Source organism: Bubalus kerabau, chromosome 4 (genome assembly GCF_029407905.1).
Source record: "Bubalus kerabau isolate K-KA32 ecotype Philippines breed swamp buffalo chromosome 4, PCC_UOA_SB_1v2, whole genome shotgun sequence".
NCBI classification, from domain to species: domain Eukaryota; kingdom Metazoa; phylum Chordata; class Mammalia; order Artiodactyla; family Bovidae; genus Bubalus; species Bubalus kerabau.
In genome coordinates this window covers 104986355-105013813 of record NC_073627.1, presented here as the reverse complement: position 1 = coordinate 105013813, position 27459 = coordinate 104986355, and the positions used below count along the sequence as shown (strand labels likewise).

Genomic DNA, 27459 nt, shown 5'->3' with positions numbered 1-27459 from the left:
CCACCTGTTGTGGTGCATGGGCTTTTACTTACAGTGGCTTCTCTGGTTGTGGAGCATAGGCTCTAGGCACATGGGCTTCAGTAGTTGCAGTGGGGCTTAGTAGTTATGGTTCATGGGCTTTAGTTGCTCTGCAGTATATGGAATCATCTTGGCCCGGGGATTGAACCTGCATCCCCTGCATTGACAGGTGGACTCTTATCTACTGTACCACTAGAAAAGTCCTCCTCTTAATTTTTTTCTAAAAAGAATCTCCCCTTACATTTGTAATTGGATTGGTTGAATTTTTTAAAAATATTAATTAATTTTTTTTTTGGCTGCACTGAATCTTATTTGTGGCACGTGGGATCTCTGATCTTCGTTGGGAAGACAGGATCTTTAATTACAGCTTTCAAACTCTTAGTTGTCACATGTGGGATCTAGTTCCCTGACCAGGGATTAAACCTGGGGCTGCTGCATTAGGAACATGGAGTCTTAGCCACTGGACCCCCCAGGTTGAATATTATTAGTTTCTTTTTGTTCTCTAGCACAGTGTTTCTCAAAGTGTGTCCTCATACCAGCTGCATCAGGGCTACCAAGCAGCTTGGTTGTTAAACTGCAAGTTCCTGCCTTAGGCAGCATGCCCATGAAATCAGAACTTTTGGAGATTAAGGTCTGGGAAACTACATTTTAAAATAAGCCAACCAGATTATACATATGCAAGTTAAAGTTTAAGAGACCTACTGCTGTAGTACTTTGAAACCTTATCTTGGCATTTCTGAAAAGACAGAGTTAAACATAGGTTTTGATGGATATTGAAGATTAATTAGTAAAAGGTAAAGTACAGTGTTAGTCACTCAGTCATCTGACTTTTTGTGACCCCATTGGCTGTTCGCCTGCCAGGTTCTTCTGTCCACGGCAGTATTCCAGGCAAGAATACTGTAGTGGGGTGGAGTCAGGAACCATTCCCTTCTTCAGGGGATCTTCCCAACCCAGGGATAGAACCCAGGTCTTGCTCATTGTGGGCAGATTCTTTACTTTCTGAGACACCAGGGAAGCCCAGTAAATGTAAACATTTCCCTTTTGAAGAAGGCCAGACTCTTGGAATACTTTCACTTCTTTGACCTTGAGGCTCCCTTCATTCTCTACTCCCGCTGCCTCCTATACAGTATTTTGTTAAATTCATTTGGAATATTACCTATTTTATTTATTTAATTTCTATTTCTTGCAGTAATAATAATTTCTAATTATTTGATACAGGTCAGGCTCCCCAGGAGGTAGTCACTGAAACAGAGAAGAAGTTTATTAGGGAGTGCTCTTGGGATCAAGAACTGGGGAAAAGAGAAGGGAAAAGGAGCAGGGCAAGGCAGAGGAAAAAGTCTGTGATGCAGGCCTGGGGAAACCTTAGCCTGACCTGGGGGACTATGAAGGTGGATGACTTTTCAGAGCTGTTTGAGTTGCAGAGAAAAGACTGGGCTTTATACCTTTGGGTAGATCAGTCATCAGGTAAGGGCCACCCAGGGAGGAGATGTGACTTCAGGTGAGGCCTGACCAATGAAGGCTGCCCCCTGGAGGGACTCCCAGCAGGTGAAGCCATAAGTTCTATTTTCCTGAAGGGCCATCTGACAACACAGCACAGCATCAACCACAGGTCTCAGGAGCATTCTATGAATAACCATTTTGAAGTAACTATAACTTCAAATCAGTAACTATAAGTTCAAACTATAATCAGGTTTTTTTTTTTATGGCCTTTTTTGGTGTTCATTTTTTCATTGGTCTTCAGATAATTATTTTGATCAAAGTTCATGGACTGTAAACTTTATGAGTTCCTTCATATATAAAAACACCTTTATTTTGCCTGTTATATGTGAGTGACTGTTTGGCTAAGTATATAATTTGGGGTTCAAAAGTTTCTCCTCTCAGAATTTAGAAGAAAGTGTGCCATTGTCTTCTGGCATCCACTATGGCAAATAAGAGTTCTGGTGTAAATTTGTTTTCAGTCCTTCATAGGTATCCTTTTCCTTTCCTGTCTCTAACAGGAGGCTTTTCGATTTCTCTTTTTCTTAGAACTCATACATCTTTCCAAAATAGTCTAAGTGTGTTTTTCCCCTCCTGACTGGCACTTGGTGTACCCTTCTTTCAAACTGAGGACTCAAGTATCCACTAAGGGAAATTTCCTCCTCTAAGTTCTTGATTATTTCTCTACTTTCATCAATCTCTCCTCATTTTCTCAAACTCGTATTATTATACTGACAACGGGACTTGTGGGTGTATCTCTCATGTCTTTAAACTTTTCTATTATATTTTTTTCTCTTTACCTCATTGCAGTGCATTCTGGGAAAATCACTCTGCTTTCTCTGCCAGTTCACCCATTCATTCCTTGGCTGACTCCATTCAGCTATTCAGCCCAGTGTGAAGTTTTTAATTTTTGCAGTGATATATTTAATTTCTATGTATTCTTTTTTACTTTTTATAGCATTGTGTTCTTTGCGTCACCCAATTTCTGGGGATATGAATTACAGTTAATATTCTCCCTGTTTAGTCTATATTGGTAACTAGTGTGTTTTTCCTTATTCCTTTTTTAGCTGACAGTAACTTCAAATTCTTTAACAGGAGCCCTGGATCCATGCTTTATTTGCTTGTTGTTTGAATTGTGCTAAAATAAGCATAAAGTGAAATTTACCATTTTAATCATTTTGAAGTGTACAATCAAGTGATATTAAGTATGTTCACTGTATTGTGGAACCATCACCACTATTCATTTTCAGAACTTTAAAAAATATCCCCTACAGAAACTCTGTACCCATTAAATAACTTGTTAGTCTCTTCTTCCTGAGACCCTGGCAACCTCTGTGATACTTTATTTCTGTATGAATTTGCCTCTTCTAGGTACTTTATATAAATTGAATCATACAATATTTGTCCTTTTCTATCTGGCTTATTTCATTTAGCATAATGTTTGGGGCTTCCCTGGTAGCTCAGCTGGTAAAGAATCCACCTGCAATGCAGGAGACCCTGGTTCAATTCCTGAATTGGGAAGATCCCCTGGAAAAGGGAACAGCTCCCTATTCCAGTATTATTGCCTGGAGAATTCCATGGACAGAGGAGCCTGGCAGGCTACAGTCCATGGGGTCACAAAGAGTCAGACATGACTGAGTGACTTTCACTTTCAATATTCATCCATGTTGTAGCATATATCATAGTTTCCTTTCTTTTTTAATTTAAGGCTGAATCATCTTCCATTGTGTGTATATAACACATTTTGTTTATTCAGTTATCTGTTGATTGACATTTTGGTTGTTTCCACCTTGGCTATTGTAAATAATATTGCTGTGAACATTGGTGTGTAAATATTTGTTCAAATGTTTGCTTTTACTTATTTTTAAAATTTTTATTGGACTATAGTTGATTTACAATGTTGTGTTAGTTTCAGGTGTATAGCAAAGTGAATCAGCTATACAGATATATACGTATATCTACTCCTTTTTTTTTTTTTTTTTTTTTGAGCCTTTTCTCATATGGGCCATTACAGAATATTGAGTGGCATTCCCTGTGCTATACAGCAGGTTCTTATTAGTTATCTAATTGCTTTCTCTTCTTTTGAGTATATACCCAGAAGTGGAATTACTAGACTGTATGGTAACTCTGTGTTAGATTTTTGAGGAACAGCTATAATTTTCCACGGTGGCTGCACCTGTGTTTTACATTTCTATTGACAATGCACCAGGGTTCCAGTGTCTTCACATCCTCACTAACACTTGTTATTTTCCATTTTATTATTTTCTTTATTATAGTCATCCTCATGTGTGTGAAGTAGTATTTCATTGTGATTTTAATTTGCATTTCTCTAATGACTAGTATTGGAAGAAAAGTTATGACCAACCTAGATAGCATATTGAAAAGCAGAGACATTACTTTGCCAACAAAGGTCCGTCTAGTCAAGGCTATGGTTTTTCCAGTGGTCATGTATGGATGTGAGAGTTGGACTGTGAAGAAAGCTGAGCGCCAAAGAATTGATGCCTTTGAACTGTGGTGTTGCAGGAGACTCTTGAGAGTCCTGTGGACTACAAGGAGATCCAACCAGTCCATTCTGAAGGAGATCAGCCCTGGGATTTCTTTGGAAGGAATGATGCTGAGGCTGAAACTCCAGTACTTTGCCCACCTCATGCAAAGAGTTGACTCATTGGAAAGGACTCTGATGCTGGGAGGGATTGGGGGCAGGAGGAGAAGGGGACGACAGAGGATGAGATAGCTGAGTGGCATCACTGACTCGATGGACGTGAGTCTGAGTGAACTCCGGGAGTTGGTGATGGACAGGGAGGCCTGGCGTGCTGCGATTCATGGGGTCGCAAAGAGTTGGACACGACTGAGCGACTGAACTGAACTGAACTGAATGAGTAGTAATTTTGAGTGTTTTTCTTGTGCCTTTTGGCTATTTGTATATCTTCTTTGGAGAAATATGTATTCAAGTCCTTTGCCCAGTTTTGAGTTGGGTTGCTTATGTTTTTGTTGTTGAGCTGTAGAAGTTCTTTATATACTCTGCATATTAATCCCTTATGAGATATGTGATTTGCAAACATTTTCTCCAGATCCACTGGTTTTGGAGGTATAAGGTAGGAATATCTATTGGAATTTGCAATATCTTCTCTTCTGGGTACAGAAACACAAGCCATTACTTTGCTGGATCACTTTGCATTTCTCAGGGACTAGCATCTTTTCTGGGAGTCTCTAACTTTGAGAACTACTCTTGAGCAAAGGCCATAGTCACTTACTCTGAGAAAAAAAGAATTGGATAGCTATTATCATTCATATAATATGAGAATGCTTTCAGCTGCAAATATAGAACACTCAAATGAAACTGGCTTAAAGAATAAGGAAGTATACTATCTCTCAGAGCAGACCCAGCCAGAGGATGGGCTTCAGAACTGGTTGATTGAGAAGTTCAACAGTGTCATCAAAGGCCCAGATTCTGTTGGTTTCTCAGTTTTTTTCTATATACAATGTTAATCTCATCCTAACCTTTTGTTGTAGGTTGTGCATTTTTGATAGTCAGGTCTGCATACTTTTCAGTCTGGCAAATATCCACTTGTCTTAATGGCCATATCTTAGTCACATGCTTATTCCTAAACCTGAGACATGAGACTGCACTTAGACCAAAGTCTCCCACCCTTGAAACTGAAAGGGTTGGTCATCCCACAGGTCTATGCCCTGTTTGGAGGAGTGAAACAAAATGGGGGTTCCATCAGAAAGAAAGAGAAAATGAGTGCTGTAGGTAATCAATACTATTCACCAACCACTATTAGTAAATTACCAAGTTCAAACCTCACTCTTTCCCCCTCATCCTATTTTCTCTAATCTTGAGGCATTCCAAGGTTCTATTGGGAAACTAATTTGGGGTGGGGGTGTCTTTTCTGTTGTCTTTTAGACTTAGTAGGTTTCACTATCAATCTGCTTTATATCTTCCAATAATTTCTCACTTAGGGGAGGTCTAACAATATACCCCTTTCCTTTCCATGTTTGCCTTGAAATCATCTTTATGTTTGTATTTCTTCTATCATTCTTGCTTGATGTTGGGAGTAAGACGGAACACAAGCATTTGGCTAGCCCTCTTGAACTGGAGGTCAACATACCTCAAAATTCAGGAGTTTCTGACCTCTTATGCTTGACCCAATTATTTGGCTTAAAACTCTCCAGAGTAGGTCTGCAAGTGTTGGTCTAAAGACTGGTGCCAATCTGTATACTATCAGTCTAAAATTTAGAAATTTTTTTATCAAGTGACATTTCTGGGACATCAAGCATATGACAGTAGACTCTGTTTTTTGAACAGAGGAGAGACAAAAGGAGGTGTTGAATTCACTTGGTGAGTTGCATGTGTTATGCATACTACTCATGCTGCTGCTGCTAAGTCGATTCAGTCGTGTCCGACTCTGTGCGACTCCATAGACGGCAGCCCACCAGGCTCCCCCATCCCTGGGATTCTCCAGGCAAGAACACTGGAGTGGGTTGCCATTTCCTTCTCCAATGCATGAAAGTAAAAAGTGAAAGTGAAGTCGCTCAGTTGTGCCCAACTCTTAGCGACCCCATGGACTGCAGCCTACCAGGCTCCTCCATCCATGGGAGTTTCCAGGCAAGAGTACTGGAGTGGGGTGCCATTGCCTTCTCCGTCATACTACTCATAGCACATACCTAACACCTATAGTTATGTAGTCTGACACATATAATTAGGCTATATAATGTTCCAGAATTGACTGGGAAAACAAAGCATCAAACGAAATCTGGCCTTTCATCACAGAAAATTTGAGAAGCCTGATCTATATACAATTTGAATATTCTCAGTTTGGTAAATAAATTTATTTACCCACTCAAATATAATACCATGGCTGGATTTTTGTATTTAATATGCAGATTGAAGATTTCTAATACCTTTTCTATGAAAAAAATTTTTCCCCTAAATGTTTTCTAACTCAATTATGTTACCTAAATGAAATGAAATGAAATGCCTTGATGTAGCAATTGTTATGGACTCAAAGCTACTGGAGTTTGGTGCCTTCAACAGCAGTAAATGTTGAACTACCTCAGAGGAATTATTATTTTTATTTTTTGTGCAGGGAAGCTGTTAATGCACCTTCTCCTGGATTTCTGAGTCCTAATCCTAAGACCTCACTTGCTGTTATCTTACCATCACCCTTGGTTTTTCATTTTGGTTTCCAATTTGGTCTTCAGCTCATCCATTTCTAGAATTGCTTTTTCTACTCTGCTTTCCTGATTCTCTTCCAAGGTAGACTGGAACTGATTCAGGTTTTTCATTTTGTTTCACTCTCTTCCCTTGCAGTCTTCAACTCATTCCTTTTCTCTCTGGGCACACCTCTTCATTGTCTTCTTCTGAACCGCAAGTATAGTGCCTTGTTCTCTCACCTAGTTACAGGCAGTTATAAAATAATATTTGTTAATATTTATTACCAGCTTTCTATGTGCAAAGCTTTATGCTAGTTGCTTAACACATATTGTATCACTCAAAGGTAGGTTTTTTAACCTTCACAAAGGTCATACAGGGTCATACAGCTTTTAAGTAGCAGAGCCAGGAGTTGAACCTAGATAGAAAAACTCAAGCCCGGATAGCGTTAGAGGCCAGCTGAGGAGTCCTTTCCATTCAGGTTTGGCAAATGCATCACGTTTTTGTGGAAAAATGAAGTTATATTCTCTTTCAATGTGAAAAGTAAAAGTATTAGTCACTCAGTCATGTCTGACTCTTTGTGACCCCATGGACCATAGCCCACCAGGCTCCTCTGTCCGTGGGATTCTCCAGGCAAGAATACTGGAGTGGGTTGCCATTTGCTTCTCCAAGGTGTCTTCCTGACCCAGGGATTGAACCTGCATCTCCTGCATTGCAGACAGATTCTTTATCATCTGAACCACCAGGGAAGTACTTGTTTTCAATACCTTTATGAAAACATCAAATAATAGTATTTATTATTATTGTATTTTTTTTTTATCTCTGGCCTCAAAGCAAAATGACTGCAAACTTGCAGCTGATTTTTTTTTTAAGTATTAAAGATGCAGATTCTTTTCTTTTTATGAGCTTATAATTTATTTATTTGAGGCCACCATCCTAAATAAATATATTTTGAGTAAAAGCCTGAGACTACTTTCTTTATTCCCATCTAGTTGCATTTCATCAAGTAGAAGAGTTATATATAACTAATATATGTATATAATATTAAGTAATCTTGGTGTTGATCCCTAAGATACAACTAGTGTTAAAACTTCCTCCATTTCTATAATTAGAGGATCATTTAACTTATTTATTTCATGTTTAATTGTTTTTTTATCCTTGCTCTAATTGCTTGAGAATCCCAAGTGCTGTTTTTAAAAAATGTCTCTGGTAGAAGAATTGAAAGAGACACATGTTTTCCAGTGTTCATTGCAGAACTGTTTTCAATAGCTAGGACATGGAAGCAACCTAGATGTCTATCAGCAGACAAATGATTAAGAAAGTTGTGGTACATATACACAATGAAATATTACTCAGCTATTAAAAAGAACACATTTGAATCAGTTCTAATGAGGTGGATGAAACTGGAGCCTATTATACAGAGTGAAGTAAGGCAGAAAGAAAAACATCAATACAGTATATTGACACATATATATGGAATTTAGAAAGATGGTAACTACGACCCTATATGCAAGACAGTAAAAGAGACACAGATATAAAGAACAGATTTTTGGACTCTGTGGGAGGAGGCGAGGGTGGGATGATTTGAGAGAATAGCATTGAACATGTATATGTGAAATAGATCACCCAGTCCAAGTTTGATGCCTGAAACAGGGCACTCAAAGCCAGTGCACTGGGACAACCCAGAGGGATGGGATGGGGAGGGAGGTGGGAGGGTGGTTTGGGATAGGGAACACATATACGCCCGTGGTTGATTCATGTCATTGTATGGCAAAACCCACCACAATATTGTAAAGTAATTAGCCTCCAATTAAAATAAATTTAAAAAAAAGTGTCTCTGGTAGAGAATGTTATTAAAATGTAAAATGTAAATAAATATTTATTTGTTCTCTTTAATGTGCATTCTGTTTGATAAGATGACTTTTCTTGTGTTGCTTTGGAAGACAATTGATGATATTAGATATTTATCCCTTTTAACATTTATTTCTTTGAGTTATCATAGGCTTTAAATTTTTTAAGTTCTTTCATCTGGGAAAAGAGTATATTAAATATTTCTTTGTGTATTACTACCCTCCTCCAACATGACACACAATTCTTGACATATCTATTAAATAGTGTAAAGGTAGAATTCTAAGGAAGAAAAAATATCAAGGAAAAGAACAAAAGATATTCATGATTAATTTTTCACTAGATTACCATTGGACTGTATGTGCTCCTCAGCTTCATCTAACACCCTGTGGTTTCTCTGTTGCAAAGGGGAGAGTTAAGGTAATTTTAGATCCAGTTAGCCAAAGGAATTAGCTAGTTTGTAATATATGTATTAGCCAGACTTCTGAACTCCTGTCTTGCACAAAGTTGGTAACTCAAAGAGAAAATTATGTAAGATGACTTAGCAGCAGCAGCAGCAGCATAGGGGAAAAAACCTTGAAAGACCAGTTAAGTATGGGAAATACTTTAGTCTGGGAAGAATAATTAGTTCCAAATTAACTTGGACTTGAGAAATTAAGCTAGGAACAATAAAATGATCTGCAGGTATGTCGTTCTAAAAAGCATAGCCATCTAGAATTTTTTTTTTTTAAACTAAAACTCTCAGAGAAAAATACAAAGGAGAGGTACATGTAATTTAGATTCAGAGAAAATGGGCACAGACTTTCTCAATTTAAGGGATATGTAAGAAGGAGAGTAAAAAGGAAAATGTCAAACTCTTGGATATTTAAAACCATACTTAGTTGGTATAGAGATGAAGTCAGAGAAAGAATTACAGTCTGGTGATGGATTACTGTTATAAATTGCTCCCACGATGCTAGTCCACAAAATTCCAGGCCAGGGTAAGACAGGAAATTTGAAAACAGTTCTATTTTCTACAATTAATGCAATCAGCTCTTTCTCTGAGTTTGTAGCAATATTTGTCTTTAAGTGAAATAAAAATATGTAGGGCAGTGCCTGGTACAGAATCAGTATTCAAATTCCTTCCCCTTTTCAGGGACAAATGAATAATTGGCCACTTTTCTATTAAAAGCTATTAAACTTACAAAATGCAGTGAATGGAGTCTCTCCAGATAGTGTAGTATCCCTCTTTTCTCTGGCGGGGCCAGATAATGACCAGGGTACCAAGAGTGACTCTTTGATAGAGTCTATAAATATTTTCCAGACAGCTCTAGCACAGGGACCCTGACCTCTGATCTGTGGTAGTATGCCTGTGAAGATCCCTGCTATGCTACAGGAGGGGGGTGGAAAATTAGTTGTTTCTGAACTATTTAATCAGATCAAGAGGTTTTAGTTGGTCTTTCATGGATTTTGTGGTTTCAGGCATGTGTATGCTCTGGGCCTAATAATTATTCCTGTCATGCCTTTCCTCTTCCACAAACCAGTTAAATATCTGTAGTGTACCTGCTGTATACCAGGTTCTGTGCATAGCACTAGGATTACAAAGATGAATATTACGTAGTTTGTGCCCTATAGGAGGTTAGAGTCTTGGAAGAGCCATATGGACACAGAAAGACATCACCCTGGTTTTACAATGTGATAAGTGTAATAATCAAGATGCAGAAGTTACCATAGGAATTTAGAGGTACCACCACCAAACTCAAATTGGAGATCAATGACAGCTTCCTAGAGGAAGTGATTTCTGAGGCAAAACTTAAGGGAAGAACTGGATTTGGTGACATTAGAGGAGGGAAATTGAGCTTCAATTTTCTTACGTATAAAATGAGAATCATATTGCCTGCCTCTTAAGACTTTTGTAAGGACTAATTAAAATACATATGTAAAACATTTAGCAGAATCCTGTTACATACTGAACACTTAGAGAAATTGTGGTAATGGTGGTGGTGATGATGATGATCAAGATAATGACTGAATCGAGTTAGGGGCAACAACTTAGACAGAGAAGTTCTTTTAATGCCTTGCATTTCACACTCATTCCCACATCATCTTTAGCTGCAGTGTGAGAATTTCTCACTGCAGTGGCTTCTCTTGTTGCAGAGCACAGGCTCTAGAGTGTGGGCTCAGTAGTTGTGGCACATGGGCTTAGTGGCTCTGCAGCATGTGGAATCTTCCCGGAACAGGGATCGAACCCCACATCCCCTGCATCGGCAGGCAGATTCTTATCCACTGTACCATCAGGAAAGTCCAGAATTGTTTTTTAACTAGACCCTGGTTCTGCTACCTGGAAATGGCTTGCAAGTCATTTCCTCCACAGTTCCTGGCTCTGCTCTCTGATAGGCATCCACACTTTCCATTGCTTGCCTTGACCTCTTCTGGAAAGGATGTTAGAGAGTGTGTTCTCTGAACAATTTTTTTTCTGTCTGCTTTCTGTCTAGTGAAGGAGGCCAAGAGGCCTTTTTCATATTTTGAATAGTATCTATCATATTTAGTTTTACCTGGTGGCTACTTTTTCCATTACAACTGTCTCAGTAACTTGTGTTGTATATAACTAGACTTAACTCCATGTTTTGAAAAACACACCGTAGATTCTTCTGGGGACATACCACTCTTTTGGACTGAATCAGTGCTAATTTGGGAATGTCATACCAGGCTGCTGGGAGGCCCAGGTACATTTTTGTCCCACTGAGGCATCTACTCTGTATTACCTCGCATCTTTCTGAGGTCCCAACAAAAATTTCACAGCCCCATCCTTGATTTGACCTGTATCCTGAGGCTATTTCTTAATTTGAAACCCATTTACTGCCTTGAAAAGCTACACATGAAAAACAATTTCACTTTGCAACTTAGCAAATTCTGGCCCTACTAGATTCTATATAAATTCTTCCTGAAAACTGGCCAGGTCTTTTCCGAGTTCTTCTCTTTCTTGAGGTGGCTTATTTATCTGCAGCAGCTAGTAAGAACCATTTGATACTTTCAATATTCCTAAAAATCTCTTTGCTCAAGTCCCAATGTTCATTGGGTACATCTTCTGTCTTCTAAGTTATCATAGCTGTGCTTTTACCAAATATTTTTCCATCACAAAACATAGGTCCCATTTCTGAAGCTAAGTGCCATAATTTTAGTTTTTGTTATATAGTACCACACTTCTAGGTATCTATTTTCTATTGACACAAATATGTTTCAGGAAAAAGAATGATGGATCTCATAAGCATTCAAAATAAGCATTTATGTAGCTGTAGGTGACTATGTAGTTACCTGATTCAGGTTAAGCTTAGGTGATCTTGGCTGTGCTTACTTATATTTGTTGGAGGTCACCAGCCTCCTCTAGAATATTCTTGGCTGGGATGACTGGTGTAATTTAGTGTACTTCATGTGCCTTTTATCCTCCAGAAATGTGGGAATGTTCTCATGGGAGTCATAAAGATGCATGAGCCAGAGCAGTCTTCCTATACATAGACTAGGATGGATAACTTGTATGGATATAAATAGATGAATAACTTATAGACCTAAATATAAAATCAGAACTAGAAAGCCTCTAAAAAAACATGGAAAGATGTTTCAAATCATAAAATTTAAAAAATTGATAAATTTCACTTTATTAAAAAAAAATTCTGATCATCAAAAGATAGCATTAACAGGAATTCATTGGTGGTCAGTACTTTCACTGCTGGGGCCCAAGTTCCATCACTCGTAGGTGAACTAAGATCCTACAAGCTTCACTGTGCAGCCAAAATAAGATACCATTAAGAAAATGAATAAATAAACCGCAGATTGGGGGAAATATTTGAGGTGTACGTATTCGACAAGATTTGTATCCAGAATGTGTAAAGAACTAGAAATCCACAATAGAAACAAAAAGCCCATTTTAAAATAGGCAAAAGACTTGGTAAGACTTTCAAGGAGATATAGGAATGATCGAGTGAAAAGATACTCAAATATCATTAGTTGTCAGAGTAAAATTCATAAGAAAACCAATCAGAACAGCTTAAATAAAAACAACTCAAAATGGTGCCACCATTTCAGAGAATTGTTCATCAGTTTCTTATAAGGTTTAACCTACTATTAAAGCAGTTCAGTTTGAAAAAAAAGAAAAAGATATTCTCTATTACACTGAAGGCCTCTAGACTAAATCTGAAGAAGTTAATTCACCTTGCATTAGATGGGTATTTCCAAAAGAATTTTTATCTAGTGTGTGATTTTTCTGTGAAGATGGTTTCAGTTGGGATTTTCAGCAGCTGTGTCTTAAAGAGAAGTGGTCATATGTCTGTGTGGTTACTCCTTTTTCTACAATACACCTTATGGCTTGAAGGGGAAGCTAGATGCTTCAAGAACACAGAAACTACTACTTCCTCTGCCTTTTAACTTATTTTTTAATTACAAAAGTAACATTCTTTAAATGTTGAAATAATACGGAAGTGTATAAAAATTAAATGGCAAGTCTCCTCCTTTTTCTTTAACTATCTCAGTCTCAGAGGCAACACTGTCGCAGTGTGGTGTGATTCCCTCCATAGCTTTTATCTTATTTCTAAGTATATATAATCATATATGCATATCACAGTTTTGTTGTGTTTTTTTCCACACAAATGGGAACAACCATGTATCCAATTATGCAGCTTGATTCACACCTTCTTCCAGTGAACATCATCTTGATTTTTTTCAGAAATTTGGGAGAATTTATTGAGATTTGGGAAGATTTATTGAAATTTGGGAGAATTTATTGAGATTTCTCCCCTCCCCCCAAAGAATCTGAGTAAAGGACATGGATGTAGGTAGTTGTGTCTTTTCCTTTTTCCTCCCTCTTTCCTTCCATCCCTTTCTGTCTCTCTCCCTTTCTTTCTTTTCTTCTTTCTTCCTCCCTCCCTTTCTCTCTTTCTTTCTTTTAATTCCAAGGAGCCAGAATGAAATATTAGAAAGAATATTATAGAGGAGGGCAAACCAATACAAACCAGGATCTTTGGACTGACTAGTTCAATGGACCCGGGGACCAGTTTCATGGAGACTCTATCTTAGAGTCTCCATGTAGAACACACTTCAGAATTGTCCCTCTAAAACACAGAAGGCAACCCCATTTGCTAAGGGTTGCCTCAAGAGGTTAATTCCCCTGCTCTTCTGGTCTACTCTGGGAGGGCTGAGAAAGCTTCTCAGCTTTGACAAAAGCTCTGGAAGAGAGCTTGAAACTGCAGCTGTTACTTGAGTTGGGTAGCCTTCAACATGCATGGAAACTGTCCCCATAGCTGCAGCTGAGGTTAGGACTGAGAGGAGTGGCCCTAGACCCCAGAACATTTATTACTGACGTCTTTCCATAGTAGCACAGATAGATCTATGTTATTCTTTTAAGGGCTGCATGACATTCCCTGGATGTACTCTAATTAAATTAGCCATAATTAACCAAGTGTGGACATTGAGTGTGTGTTCTCTTTCTTTGCTGTTTTAGTGATGTCCCTCTACCACATTATGACCAACTAGGCCAGCTGAAAGTCGTAGTTGAGGTGCCATGAAGCTACTGAAAATAGTGTGTTGAAATATCTGGCATTCTTCCCAGAGAAAGAATAAGATATCGTCTGGCCCAGGTCTCTGCACAGCAAATGGAAAAATATACTGAAATGGAGCCCAAAGACAAATCTTTCCAATATTGCAGTGTTTGTACCAGGAAAGCCTCCTATTTTATCAATCTATTCATTTGTAGAGTGTAAGACACTCAAAGTGTGTTATAACTTCTAAATAAATGATAATCTATATCCCTCCCAAATTATATAATCATTCATTTGGACTGTCCTTTAATGTCTATCCCCAGCTTTTGTCTCAAAAGTGTTAATATTTTCTCTCCAGTGTCTTTTAGATTTTAGGCATAAACAATCCACTCTTGGGCATATTTATATTCTGCTCTATTCTTACTAAAAAATATGAATAAGGAAAGCCCAATACTCTTCACAATATTAATTTGTGTTTTACCAACCAATATTAATCATTGACTGTATGCTGGTACTAGGCTCAACCCAAGGCCACAGTTATCTTTTACTTTAAGAGGCAGAATCAACATTCAAATCTGGGCCCAACTGACCTCAAAACTTCTAGTTTATAATTTACCAAGATTTGCCATCTGTGAAACAAGTGATGTTATTAAATTGGGATGAACTACATTCAGAATAAAAAGTTGGCTTAAGAATGGATTCAGAACCAAATTTCCAATATTTTATTTAAAGAATAGAAGTTCTCCCAGCCCTGAGATCAGCTGTACCTTCTTGGGTCCAGCCCTTAATGTCTCTGGAATTAACTTTATTAGTCTATAAAATAGGATAATGGACTACTTTAATATTTTATTACTCTTTTCAGGGACATTTATACTGAACTGAATATATGTTGAAACTGGCAAATAAACATACTTCAGAGATCATAATGGTCATGAAGAATTTAAGATTTTTAAAACCCAGTGTATGTTTGCTGCTGCTGCTAAGTCACTTCAGTTGTATCCGAATCTGTGCGACCCCATAGACGGCAGCCCACCAGGCTCTCCCGTCCCTGGGATTCTCCAGGCAAGAACACTGGAATGTATATTTAAAAGACATTATTACAAGGTTCTTAGATACAGGAATCAAAAATGCATGCTATGTGACCCAGAGTGTTTCCTAAGGAGTTTATATGCGTTACCTAATTTAACCCTCACAAAATAACTGAGTTAAATTACATTATTATGATCCCCATTTTTTAGTGATGGCGACTGACACCTGAAGATATTAAATAGTATACTGAAGGTCACACAGTTGGTAGGTTCCAGGACGAGTGCTCACCCCTAGCCTGCTGGATTCCAGAGCCCAAGTTCTTACTCTGTATTTTAAATTCTATTCCAAAGAATAATTTAAAGTTTAATATCTGTTGCCTCCAAAGATAATTGTATTCAAATAGAGAGAGACTCTTAAAGATGCTTCTTTTACATAGTAATATACATCTAAGTTTCCTTTGCATATGCATTATTTAAATTTTTTCTTGACAAATAAAAAAGGACATTCCCTTAGGTGGCTCTTGTGTCTGTAAGATGAGTACCCTCTGATTTTGCCCAAAGATAGAGAGGTGTCAGGCTAGAACTATTTGAGCCATTTGAGTTCTAGCCAGGCTAGAACTACTGAGAGGAGGCCAAGCCTCCTCTGAAAGGAGTTTACAAAGTTGTTGTCAGAAAAAAGCAAGCCAGAGGGAACATCAAGCCTGCTGGTAAATGAGATGGGGTGTGTAATCAAAGCTGGCTTTAGAAGACCTATTTTTAAAAGAGTTCATGGCTCACAAGAAGACTGAGTGAATGAGCAAAGCTAGTGTGACAGGAGTCTGGAGAGAGGACCTCATGGAACTTTTAGACCCTCCAGAAACCCAGATGGTATTCCCTGAGTGGAATTTTTTAAAGCACTTTTAAATTGTGATACATGGTGGCAGCTTCAACATAATATCTTGGGCTCTCTCACAAGGTCGCAGGTAGGAAGAAGACGTCCATGCTTTCCTCACTTGCTCCTTTTCATGGGCAGCTGGGTTAGTCTAGGCAGAAAGAGGAAGGCATTTAGGTGTTTTCCATACCCTCTTCAGTCCTTTCCAGGAAACTGAAAGTGACTTCAGCTCTCTACGAAGCTGGAAACCTTTTTAATTTCTGGAATGAATTTCCAGTTCAGTGGCCCGCATCTGACTGCTTGGCCTGCCAACTCCCTGGCTCTCTTGTATTATCTTTTCTCTCCTCAGATTCTTCTTCAGCCCTCAGCCCTGTCTCCCTCCGTATCCTTCTCTTGTCCCACAAACAGGGCCTGTGGGGCCAGGCCGTCTGCTCGTGCCTTTATTTTACCACTCACCCACAGGAGCTCAGAAGAAATGAGACGTATCAGTCAATCTTTAGAGGTGCCCTCTGCTGGTTGTTGGCAATGCAACATCAAAATTAACGTCTGGAAATAGAGTTTCTTCGTTTAACAAAAATTTGAGTTGAAGACACTGGTAGATAGGATAAAACACAGAGGAGAATGTTGCTATGAATTATAAAAGCTTTTAAATGCTACTGAATTGTGTTTGATTTACTGGGGCGTGCAGTAGAGCAGTGGTTAACTGAGGGTGATTTTGCCCCCAGGGAACATTTTGCAGTGCCTAGAAACATTTTTGGTTGTCACAGCATAAGGTGGGAGTGTGCTACTTGCATGGGGTGGGTAGAAACAAGGGTTGCACAAGAGAGCCCTCACCCACCCACCCCAACAGAGAATTATCTGACTCCAGTAGAGGGGGCCGAATTCAGATATGCCTGAGAATGCTCAAATTAGACTATTAGCATTTGGGGATTTGAAAAAATTTAAAGATTACTTGAGCAGTTCCCAACCTTGGTTGCCCATAGGATCACTTAAGAAGCTTTAAAATACTGACATTTGGGTCCCATCCTTGGAGATTCTGATACAGTTTAATTTCTGGTTTGGGTGTGGTATGGGCATCAGGATTTTTTAATCTTTCCAGGTGGTTTTAATATTCAGGCAAAGTTGAGAACTGTTGATGTCATCCAAATCCCCATTGTTTTGGATAAAGCATCAAAATCTTGGGAAATCAGATTTCAGTGTAACAAAGTGGCAGAACTGGAACACTATCTTGAGGAAAATACAATATCTAGAGGAAAAGATAATATGGCACTAGGGACAGAGCCCATGGACAGAGGGGCTTGGCAGGCTATAGTCTGTAGTGTTGCAAAGAGTTGGACATGACTGAGATACTAAGCACAGCTTAACTATACACCACACGGCAAAGCAAACACTGTGATAATATCTTATAACTTTTTTGGGGGAAAACTCTAAATCTTTTTTTTATGATCTACCCGTTCTTTAATAGTATCAATAATTTTTTCTAAAATGACACTTTAAAAAAATTCAGGCTCAGCAAAATGCAAATTGAAACCATGAGATGCCACTGTGCACTTGTTTTATAGTATAGCTAAAAATTAAACACACACACACAAATAACTAACAGTAGTAAATGATAATGAGAACACAGAACAAACAGAACTCTCATATGTTGCTAATGGGGATAAATAAAAATGGTACAGCCACTTTGGAAAGAGTTGCAGAGAGTTGGAAACAACTGAGCGACTTAATAACACCACCACCACTTTGGAAAACAGTTTGTCAATTCCTTATAAGATGAAACATTTTTACCATGTGAACTAGCATTCTCACTCTTAGGTATTTATTCAAGAGAAAAGAAAACTTACATTCACACAATAACCTGTACATTAATGTTTACAGCGTTTTAATTCATGATCACAGAAATAGGAGCAACCCAAATGTTCTTGAACTGGTAAATGGATTAACTAACTGTGGAATATCCATACAATGAAAATCAGCACTAAAAATGAACAAACTGCTAATACAACAGTGTGCTTGAATCTCAAATAGGTTATGGTAAGTGAAAGAAGTCAGACTCAAAGACACATTCTGAATTACATCTATTTCTGCTTTATTGACTATGCCAAAGCCTTTGACTGTGTGGATCACAAGAAACTGTAGAAAATTCTGAAAGAGATGGGAATACCAGACCACTTGACCTGCCTCTTGAGAAACCTATATGCAGGTCAGGAAGCAACAGTTAGAACTGGACATGGAACAACAGACTGGTTCCAAATAGGAAAAGGAGTACGTCAAGGCTGTATATTATCACCCTGCTTATTTAACTTATATGCAGAGTACATCATGAGAAATGCTGGGCTGCAAGAAGCACAAGCTGGAATCAAAATTGCAGGGAGAACTATCAATAACCTCAGATATGCAGATGACACCACCCTTATGGCAGAAAGTGAGGAGGAACTAAAAAGCCTTTTGATGAAAGTGAAAGAGGAGAGTGAAAAAATTGACTTCCCATCACTTCATGAGAAATAGATGGGGAAACAGTGGAAACAGTGTCAGACTTTATTTTTGGGGGGCTCCAAAATCACTGCAGATGGTGACTGCAGCCATGAAATTAAAAGACCCTTACTCCTTGGAAGGAAAGTTATGACCAACCTAGATAGCATATTGAAAAGCAGAGACAGTACTTTGCCAACAAAGGTCTGTCTAGTCAAGGCTATGGTTTTCCCAGTGGTCATGTATGGATGTGAGAGTTGGACTGTGAAGAAAGCTGAGCACCGAAGAATTGATGCTTTTGAACTATGGTATTGGAGAAGACTCTTGAGAGCCCCTTGGACTGCAAGGAGATCCAACCAGTCCATTCTGAAGGAGATCAGCCCTGGGGTTTCTTCAGAAGGAATGATGCTAGAGCTGAACTCTAGTACTTTGGCCACCTCATGCGAAGAGTTGACTCATTGGAAAAGACTCTGATGCTGGGAGGGATTGGGGGCAAGAGGAGAAGGGGACAACAGAGGATGAGATGGCTGGATAGCATCACTGACTCAATGGGCGTGAGTCTCAGTGAACTCCGGGAGTTGGTGATGGACAGGGAGGCCTGGCGTGCTGCAATTCATGGGGTGGCAAAGAGTTTGACACGACTGAGCGACTGAACTGAACTGAAGAAATTATGGAAAAGCCAAAATTATAGGAAGAGAAAATGGATTAGTGGTTTGAGGGCCAGAGAGTAGGAAGAGGGGTTGAATGCAGGGGAGGCTCAAGAGGGAAGTTTGTGGGATGATGAAACTCTTCCATGTCTTAATTTTGATGGCAGTTACATGACTATGCATTTTTCTGAACTCAAAGAACGGTATAACAGAAATGGTCAATTTTACTGTATGTAAATTTTAAAAGTGACTAAAACAATGCATAAAAGGTGAGAAACATAGAACTATAAGAAGAAACAAAAACAATAATTCACTCTTATCCCCAAATGGGGTGGCATTTGGTTAACTTATTTTCAAATCTCTCTCTCTCTGCATGTGGGTGAGAAACAGAAAAGGACAGACAGAAGTAAATACATGTTATTCTGTGGAGTTTAACTATGCATATATTTGTGTTATAAATAGTATTACTGTTTAATTTTACTTGAATGATACATAAAATCACACTATAAATTATGCTTTAATTTAAAAAAAAATAACAAAAGCAATAGAAACGAAAGCAAAAGTTGCTCAGTCGTGTCTGACTCTTTGTGACCCCACGGACTGTAGCCCACTGGGCTCCTCTGTCCTTGGAATTCTCCAGGCAAGAATGCTGGAGTGGGTAGCTGTTCCCTTCTCCAGGGGATCTTACCAAGCCAGGGATCAAACCCAGGTCTCCCACATTGCTGGAGGATTCTTTACCATCTGAGCCACCAGGGAAATCCAACAGAAACTAAGGAGTTGGTAACCTTTAGATAATGATTTTTTTCACTACAAGGAATATTTTCTAGAATCCCTCTAGGGTTTAGAGAAGAAATTATGAAGAAATTACTGAATTAACTTGTAAAATAAAACATGCCTAAATTTAGACAGTACAGATGTATTCTTTGTTAGGGGAAGGAGGTAATATGAATGCTTACATTTGCTCCCACCTCCCTTTGCATTTACCTTCTGATTTTTGCTGCTCACGTGTTTAAAAAATGTACTTAGTTTTAATTGACAGATGATTGCTTTACAGCATTGTGTCGGCTTCTGCCATACATCAGCATGAGTCAGCCATAGGTATACATATGTCCCCTTCCTCTTGAACTTCCCTCCGCATCCCACCCTATCCCACCCCTCTAGGTTGTCACAGTTGCCCCTGTATTTTAACTTTGTTAAGAATTATAACATTTGCATTCTGGCTTACAATTATAATTCCCCCAGTTGTTTAGTCTTCTCTGTTTGTTTTTTGTTTTCCTAAGAATTTAAAAAGCTAATTAATTTAAAAATTCTGTTGAAGTATCATTAACTTACGATATTGGTTTCAGGTGTACGATTTCAGTTCAGGTGCACAGTGACTTGATTTTTTATATGTTACAAAATGATCACCACTGTTCAGTCTTTACATATAAAAGACTTCTATGATCACCATTTACCCTTTTACTATGACTTTTTAAAAATTAATTTATTTATTTGGCTGCATTGGGTGGGTCTTATTACAGCACGTGGGAAGCTCATTGCATCATGTGTGATCTTTCATTGCAACACACAGGCTCTCTAGTCACCCTGTGGTATGTGGTATCTTAGTTCCCCCACCAGGGATTGAACCCATGTCCCCTGCATTGGAAGGCAAGTTCTTAACCACTGGACCACCAGGGTAGTCCCTAGCATGACTTTTCCATTCCTAAATTTAGTTTGATTCAACTTTTGTTTGCTGGACTACATAGTTAAGTAGTTTTTTCAAGAAGAGTTTTATGGATTTGATGTGATCTGAGTTCTCTAAAATTTTGAGAAATGATATCTGCCTGTTTAAACAACACCTTTGCAGCCTGTGATATTTCTGGGTTATCCTGTCCTTAGATTTTATCAGTTTTGTTCTCTTTATATTGCTGAAGAGTTTTTTGAGACTAACTCAATTGTGTTCCCTAAAGTTGACAGTCATTTTTATCTTGATCTATCATCTTTAGTCTTAATTTTCTTAATTTCTTTGTATTTTTCTTTGGCATTAACTCTGATGATCTTTTCCTTCATGTCATCAATTCAAATTGTCAGTGTTTCCACCTTCACTAGGAATAGATTATCTTTCTCATTTTACCTCTTTTAGGAGCAACATGTTGCTGTCTATTCACTTCTCTGAAAACTAGGAGTGTGGATATGGATATGAGGAAGGCATGGGCTAGTCTGGACTAAGTACTGTCTTTATTTGGGTTCTTATATGTCCTCTGAGATTTTGTAGAACCTCAGAAGAGTAAGACCAAATAGCTCACTTCACTTGGCCTGTGGTATATCCTACTTCCAAGGGCTCTTACTCATTCCTCTGACTCAGCACAGCACCCTGGAAAATGGGAAGGCCCAACAAGACCTTCCTGTCCTTGCAAACTGTGACTTGGACTTTTCCTAGGACTGTTTATTCATTGCTCACTTTATTTACAAATTGAGGATGATTAATGAGTTCTTATGATGCTGTTGACTTACTTTTCCTCAGTGCTATGCTTCTGTTTTTTCCTTGGTTACCAACCAAAGTTTGAAGTCTATGGCATAAGATCAATCTCCCATAAGACTGGAAGTATCCACAGTGCTGTCTTATATTTGGTTACATGTTTGGTAAATTTATGGGTTTTCCTGTATTTTTATTGATTTCAGTAATGTTGCCAGTGAAGAGTCCATAGTCCTCCTTTGTTGTGCCATCTTTTCTGGAAATCTGTTTGTTCCACCACTTAATATCTGAGATTCCTTTTCTCATCTATACACACAGGAGGAAAGCCACCATTAAATGGTAAAAGAGTAAATGAAACTTAAGAAAATTCTAGTTCTGTCTAAATTGTTTTGGGCCTAGTCATCCAACAATGGCTCCCACTAGCAAATCCTATAGTTTATTTGTCTGATCTCAAGAACTTAGATGTTTGTCATCAATCAGAAGTATATCCCAGATGTTGGCAAAATTTTTCTGTGAAGGGCCATGTAGTAAATATTTTAAAATTTGCAGGCCACATAGTCTCTGTAGCAACTACTTCATGTTGCAGTATGAAGCAAGTTGTTTGTTGTTCAGCTGCTAAGTCGTGTCCAGCTCTTTGTGATGCCATGGACTGCAGCACACCAGGCTCCTTCTTCATTCACTATCTCCCAGAGTTTGCTCAAATTCGTGTCCATTGAGTCAGTGATGCTATCTAACCATCTCATCCTCTGCCACCCCCTTTTCCTTTTGCCTTCAGTCTTTCCCAGCATGGGGGTCTTTTTCAATGAGTTAACTCTTTGTATAAGGTGGCCAAAGAATTGGAGCTTCAGTATCAGTCCTTCCAATGAATATTCAGGATTGATTTCCTTTAGGATTGACTGGTTTGATCTCCTTGCAATCCATGAAGCTCTCAAAAGTCTTTGCCAGCACTACAATTCAAAAGCATCAATTCTTCAGGGCTCTGCCTTCTTTATGGTCCAACTCTCACAACTGTACATGACCACTGGAAAAACCACAGCTTTGACTATATGGGTCTTTGTTGGCAAAGAGATGTCTCTGCTTTTTAATATGCTGTCTTGGTTTGTCATAACACTCCTTCTAAGACAAAATGTAAATGTATCAGTGGCTGTGTTTCAATAAAACTTTACTTATAGAAACTGAAATTTGAATTTCATATTATTCTCGCATGTCACAAAATATTTTTCTTTTGATTTTTTTCCCAGCTATTAAAAATGTGGAAAAAATTTATTTCCTCATGGGCCATACAAAAATGGTTAGTGGGCTATATTATGGTCATATAAGCTCACAGGATATAATTTTCTGATCCTGGTATACCTTCAGCACTCCAGGATTTTGCTAGAGAGAATAATCTGGGTCTTCACAGCTTTTATCAAAACCCCCTTTGAGAGAAATGGATTTAGGAAATAGAACTCAAAGGACATACTGTCTATCCATTTTTCTACATTAACTTTAAATTCTGTCTTTGAGGCAAGTCCAACTCCTGAAAGGCTATTAACTTGGTCCAACTCAGCTCAACTCCAAAGAGAATCTCTTTTACTGAACTAAATTTGAATATTATACTTTCTACTTTAATCAGTGGTTACTACAAGATAAAACAGCTTTATTTCAGCTTTTGCACTTGCAAAACAACTCCAATAAATCACTCAGTGTCCCTGTGTAGGGTATCCTGTAAAGAATTTGTCTCAGAATTCAGTACTAGGAAAAACTCTTGCCTTTCGGACATTTCCCAATTCTTTCTCTCAGCTAACTACATACAATTCTTACCAAGCTTTCCTCTTTACACTGGCTTCTGGGAAGCTTAGAGTCAGCTTTTATTCTCAGTCATAGCAACAGCATCGTTCCAAGGCCCCTGTGTAGTACAACTCCGGGGACCCTAAATTAGTAGTCTAGTGCAGACATTTAGGTGAGAAAACTGATAACTCGAAAAGTGACGGCCTTCTTTCTGACTCTGAGTCTGGACCTACTTTGAAGGCCGTCCTACATCTACCCCTTCCCCAGCTGTCTTTTCTGGTTCCCTGAAATAGATTAATATGTTCTCTTAGAAAAAGTTGGCAAAGGATAGTTTCTTAGAGGAAAATGGCAAAGGTCTGTCTAGAAGCTCATCTTGAAAGGATTCACTTTCTGTGTTGGGTTAATTGCACAGAGAAGTGCTAGAAAAAAAAAAAAAAAAACTTGAGGAAGGAACACTGGTCCGAACCTGGCAGGCCATTACTCTACTTTCCTTGTGTCAAACCTAGCACAGAGAGCACCTGTTATTTGCTCTAGACTCTGAGAAGCCATAGATCATACAATTCTTTACTAGCCCATGAACCCATGACTAAGCCTGTTTAAGGTCTGGTAGTTTACGGAGAGGCACTCTATAAATTTCCTAGGAAATAGCACTCATTGACTCATCAAGCATTTCAATAATCTGAATCTTTTAGTGATTAAGGAATAATTTTCAGTGGTGTTTGGACCAACGTCTCCAGAGTTCAGAAGGTAGTAGGATTAAAAAACAACAACAACAACCATACTTCTCTATCCACATCTACTTTGAATTAACACTGTCTCCACATCTGGATGCAAGGCTACCTTTTTTTTTTCCTTCCCCTCAGAAACACCCCACTGTCTGTCCTGAGCCCTTTCCCAGTGGGACTCTGATTGGGTGCTCTGAATTAGATACCAGGCCTTCTTTACTTCCATCTACCTAGGTCTGCTGTCAGGAGGTCAAAAGTAGAAATGTGATTGGTTTTTCCACTTCTGGGACTTGTCAAATGCCTCTAGGAACTGAACATTTTTATTTATACTCCAGCTAGTTTTACTGCACAAATCAAATGGATTGAGACAGTTTAAATTGAGAGTTATAAAGGCCTTTCCCTATATGGGAGTTAGGATGATGTTCTTTCTCTCTATACTATTCCCATTCCTTTGAGTCCAACAGTTTTTCTTGAACTGTTGGCATTAGTTTGCTTCATCCAGCCTATTTGTGGCACACTAATCTACTTTGGCTTGTCTCTTGGTCATCTGGTTCCCTACATGCTGCTGCACTGAGAGGGGCCCAAAGCCTCTATTCGAGGAAGAAGTGTATCCTATAGCGACCCTTAGACAACAAAGTAAGAACTAAAGAAATGAAGGTCTATGGGCTGTAACTCCAAGGTGGCCAGAGAATCCCTCTTTTTCTGTTTTTCTTTTTGGATTATCATACCTCCTTTCCATGAGTGGTGGGTCCAGGAGAACTGGGCCAAGAAGATGGTTTTACCAAAATTTTCTGCAGGCCACTTGACTTGCTTCCAACCTAGGCAAATGGAATCATTTAGGTCTTCAGGTATAAAGGTGTAGAGTCAGTAACCAGCTGACTGTAATAAGAATAGGCAGGTGTATGTTTGGAGCCGTCTTCGTTTTTCCCTCTAGCTTCTGTGGTCAGTAGTGATGTCACTAACCTGGGGTCATCAGTCTTCAGTTTTTCTACCTTTCCCCTTTTCCTTACCCCTTGTTCTCCCTCCCTCTTCTCTCTCCTCTACCATGTAGAAACATAGCTCACTCAATGTTTCATAATCGCTCCTAGTTGTGCTCCTCCTATATTGCCTGTCACAGTGAATGCCACCAACCTCTGTCAGAACCAAACCCCGCCTCCTCCCTGCCCACACCATACTGTGTAGCCATCAAATCTCATCCGTTTTACCTCATCTTTAACTCTCACACCTGTCTACTTCTTTTTATCTCTGTTGCTGTTGTTATCGTTTAGTTGGTAAGTTATGTCTGACTCTTTTGTGACCCCGTAGATTATAGCCTGCCAGGTTCCTCTGTCCATGGGATTTTCCAGGCAAGAATACTGGAGAGGGTTGCCATTTCCTTCTCCAGGGGATCTTCCTGATCCATTGATCAAACTTGCATCTCCTGCTTGGCAGGGGGATCCTTGACCACTGAGCCACTTAGGAAGCCCCTCTCTCATCTCTGCTGCTGCTAAGTCGCTTCAGTCATGTCCGACTCTGTGCGACCCCATAGACAGATAGACCCCATACCCCATAGGGGTAGCGCACCAAGCTCCCCCGTCCCTGGGATCCTCCAGGCAAGAACACTGGAGTGGGTTGCCATTTCCTTCTCCAATGCATGCAAGTGAAAAGTGAAAGTGAAGTTGCTCAGTCGTGTCGACTCTTAGTGACCCCATGGACTGCAGCCTACCAGGCTCCTCTGTCCATGGGATTTCCAGGCAAGAGTACTGGAGTGGGGTGCCAGTGTCTTCTCCTCTCTCATCTCTATCAGCTCCCATTTCTAATTCATTACCTCTCCTGCCCACAACAGCTTCTGTCTTGCCCTTAATCATTGATTTCAGGTCTCCCTTACTCAGGAAATTCATCCCATTCCTGCAAGACAGAGTACTCTTTGTCTGTGCTTCTACAACATCCTCTATTAATTTTATAAGTAGAATTGCCTCCTCCACTAAATAGTAAGCTCTTTTTTCTCCTTCAACCTTGTATCCCCAGGCCCAGACCAGATCTGACACATAACAAATGCTCAATAACTCTCTGATAAGTGAATTAATGAGATTTACAAAAGAAATTTGGAAAGTTATGCCTTTAACTGGGGATAGATATTGAGGCTAAGATAGTTTGTAATTTGTTTTATTTGCACAGATTTTTGACACATTAGTAGCATTTCTATCTGTCTTTTTTTTTTTTTTTTTTTAGTTATATACCACTTCAGAGAACTATTACGTTTTTATAATTACGAAGTGCTTTTTTATAATCCACATTGTATTGAAAGAGACACTTGGGAAGAAAGCTTGCATTTTGAATTTCCTTTATTCCCCTGTGACTTTAATTCTGACCCCTGAGGTATCAGAACCCAGGCTGGCTTGATTAGATCTTGGCAGTGAAGGAGAGTAGGCCCTTAGAGGAATTATCCAGCTTGCTGGATTTGCTAGGTGAGAATGGTTCTTAATAAGGATTCTGGTTTATGCAGATGATGAGGAGTCTTTTAAGAGCATCAGCCCCAGGGATGCCTTTCTGGTTCTGCCCAATCTTAAAAGAGCCCATTCTGAGGATGGCCAGGGATTTAAAACAGGTCTGTACAATTTGTTCTATTTTATTAGATGCTGTGTTCAGATCTGCATTTATACTAATTTATTTCATATGATATACTTTCAAAAAGGTGGCACAGTGGTAAAGAATCTGCTTGCCAATGCAGGAGGTACAGAGAAGCAGATTTGGTCCCTAAATTGGAAAAATCCCCTGGAGTAGGAAATGGCTACTCCAGTATATACAGCCTGCTCCAGGATTCTTGCCTGGAAAGTTCCATGGACAGAGAAGCTTGGCAGGCTACAGTCCCAGGGTATAGCAAAGAGTAGGATACAACTGAGCAACAGAGCACACATACGTTTTCAAAAAAGAGTATGAGGTGGCCTAAGATAAAAGGACAGATGCACTGTTATTAACAAACAATAATACAGGTTAAAAGGCAGAAATTCAAGTGAGAAGGAGAAAATTAATATTATATTAAAAAGTTGTGGCTGAAGAAAATGACGCTATCAAGATCAAAGTCTGGCCCTGAGCTTTCTAGTGGCCTCAACAAAACAGGAACTACATGGATTTTGTATTTTAAAATCTTTCTGAAATAGTTCTAAATTTTGGTATAGATGACAAAGAGTATCTGTTCATCAGGAGAAGAAATTTTGTCTTGGGTGTGAACTCTGAGAGGAATTTGCCATACAAACTTTTATTTAAGAGGCACTGAGCAATATAATAAAGTATTCATATGTAGTATCCTTATTAATGCTCTATCTTTTTTGTAATGTTTGAAAACAGATGATTAAAATCTTGGTTGAATCTTGGTTACGGTTACATTTCTACATTTCTTCTTTAGGTATTTATCACTATATTGGAACATGCATTCAGAATTTTTGCATAATTTTTTATGGCTTCTATTAATATTATATCCTTCTTTTATTGCTCTAAATGCTTG

General features: G+C 38.9%; 1 long non-coding RNA gene across 1 annotated transcript; it reads right to left on the bottom strand.

Annotated features, from left to right (window-relative positions):
* Positions 1 to 6286: 6286 nt before the first annotated feature.
* On the bottom strand, positions 6287 to 24933 carry LOC129651567 (uncharacterized). The gene is made up of 4 exons (XR_008714201.1): positions 24704 to 24933; positions 16363 to 16498; positions 15949 to 16057; positions 6287 to 6891 (listed from the first exon to the last, which is right to left on the bottom strand). It is a non-coding gene; the product is annotated as an uncharacterized LOC129651567 (long non-coding RNA).
* Between the last annotated feature and the right edge of the window lie 2526 nt (positions 24934 to 27459).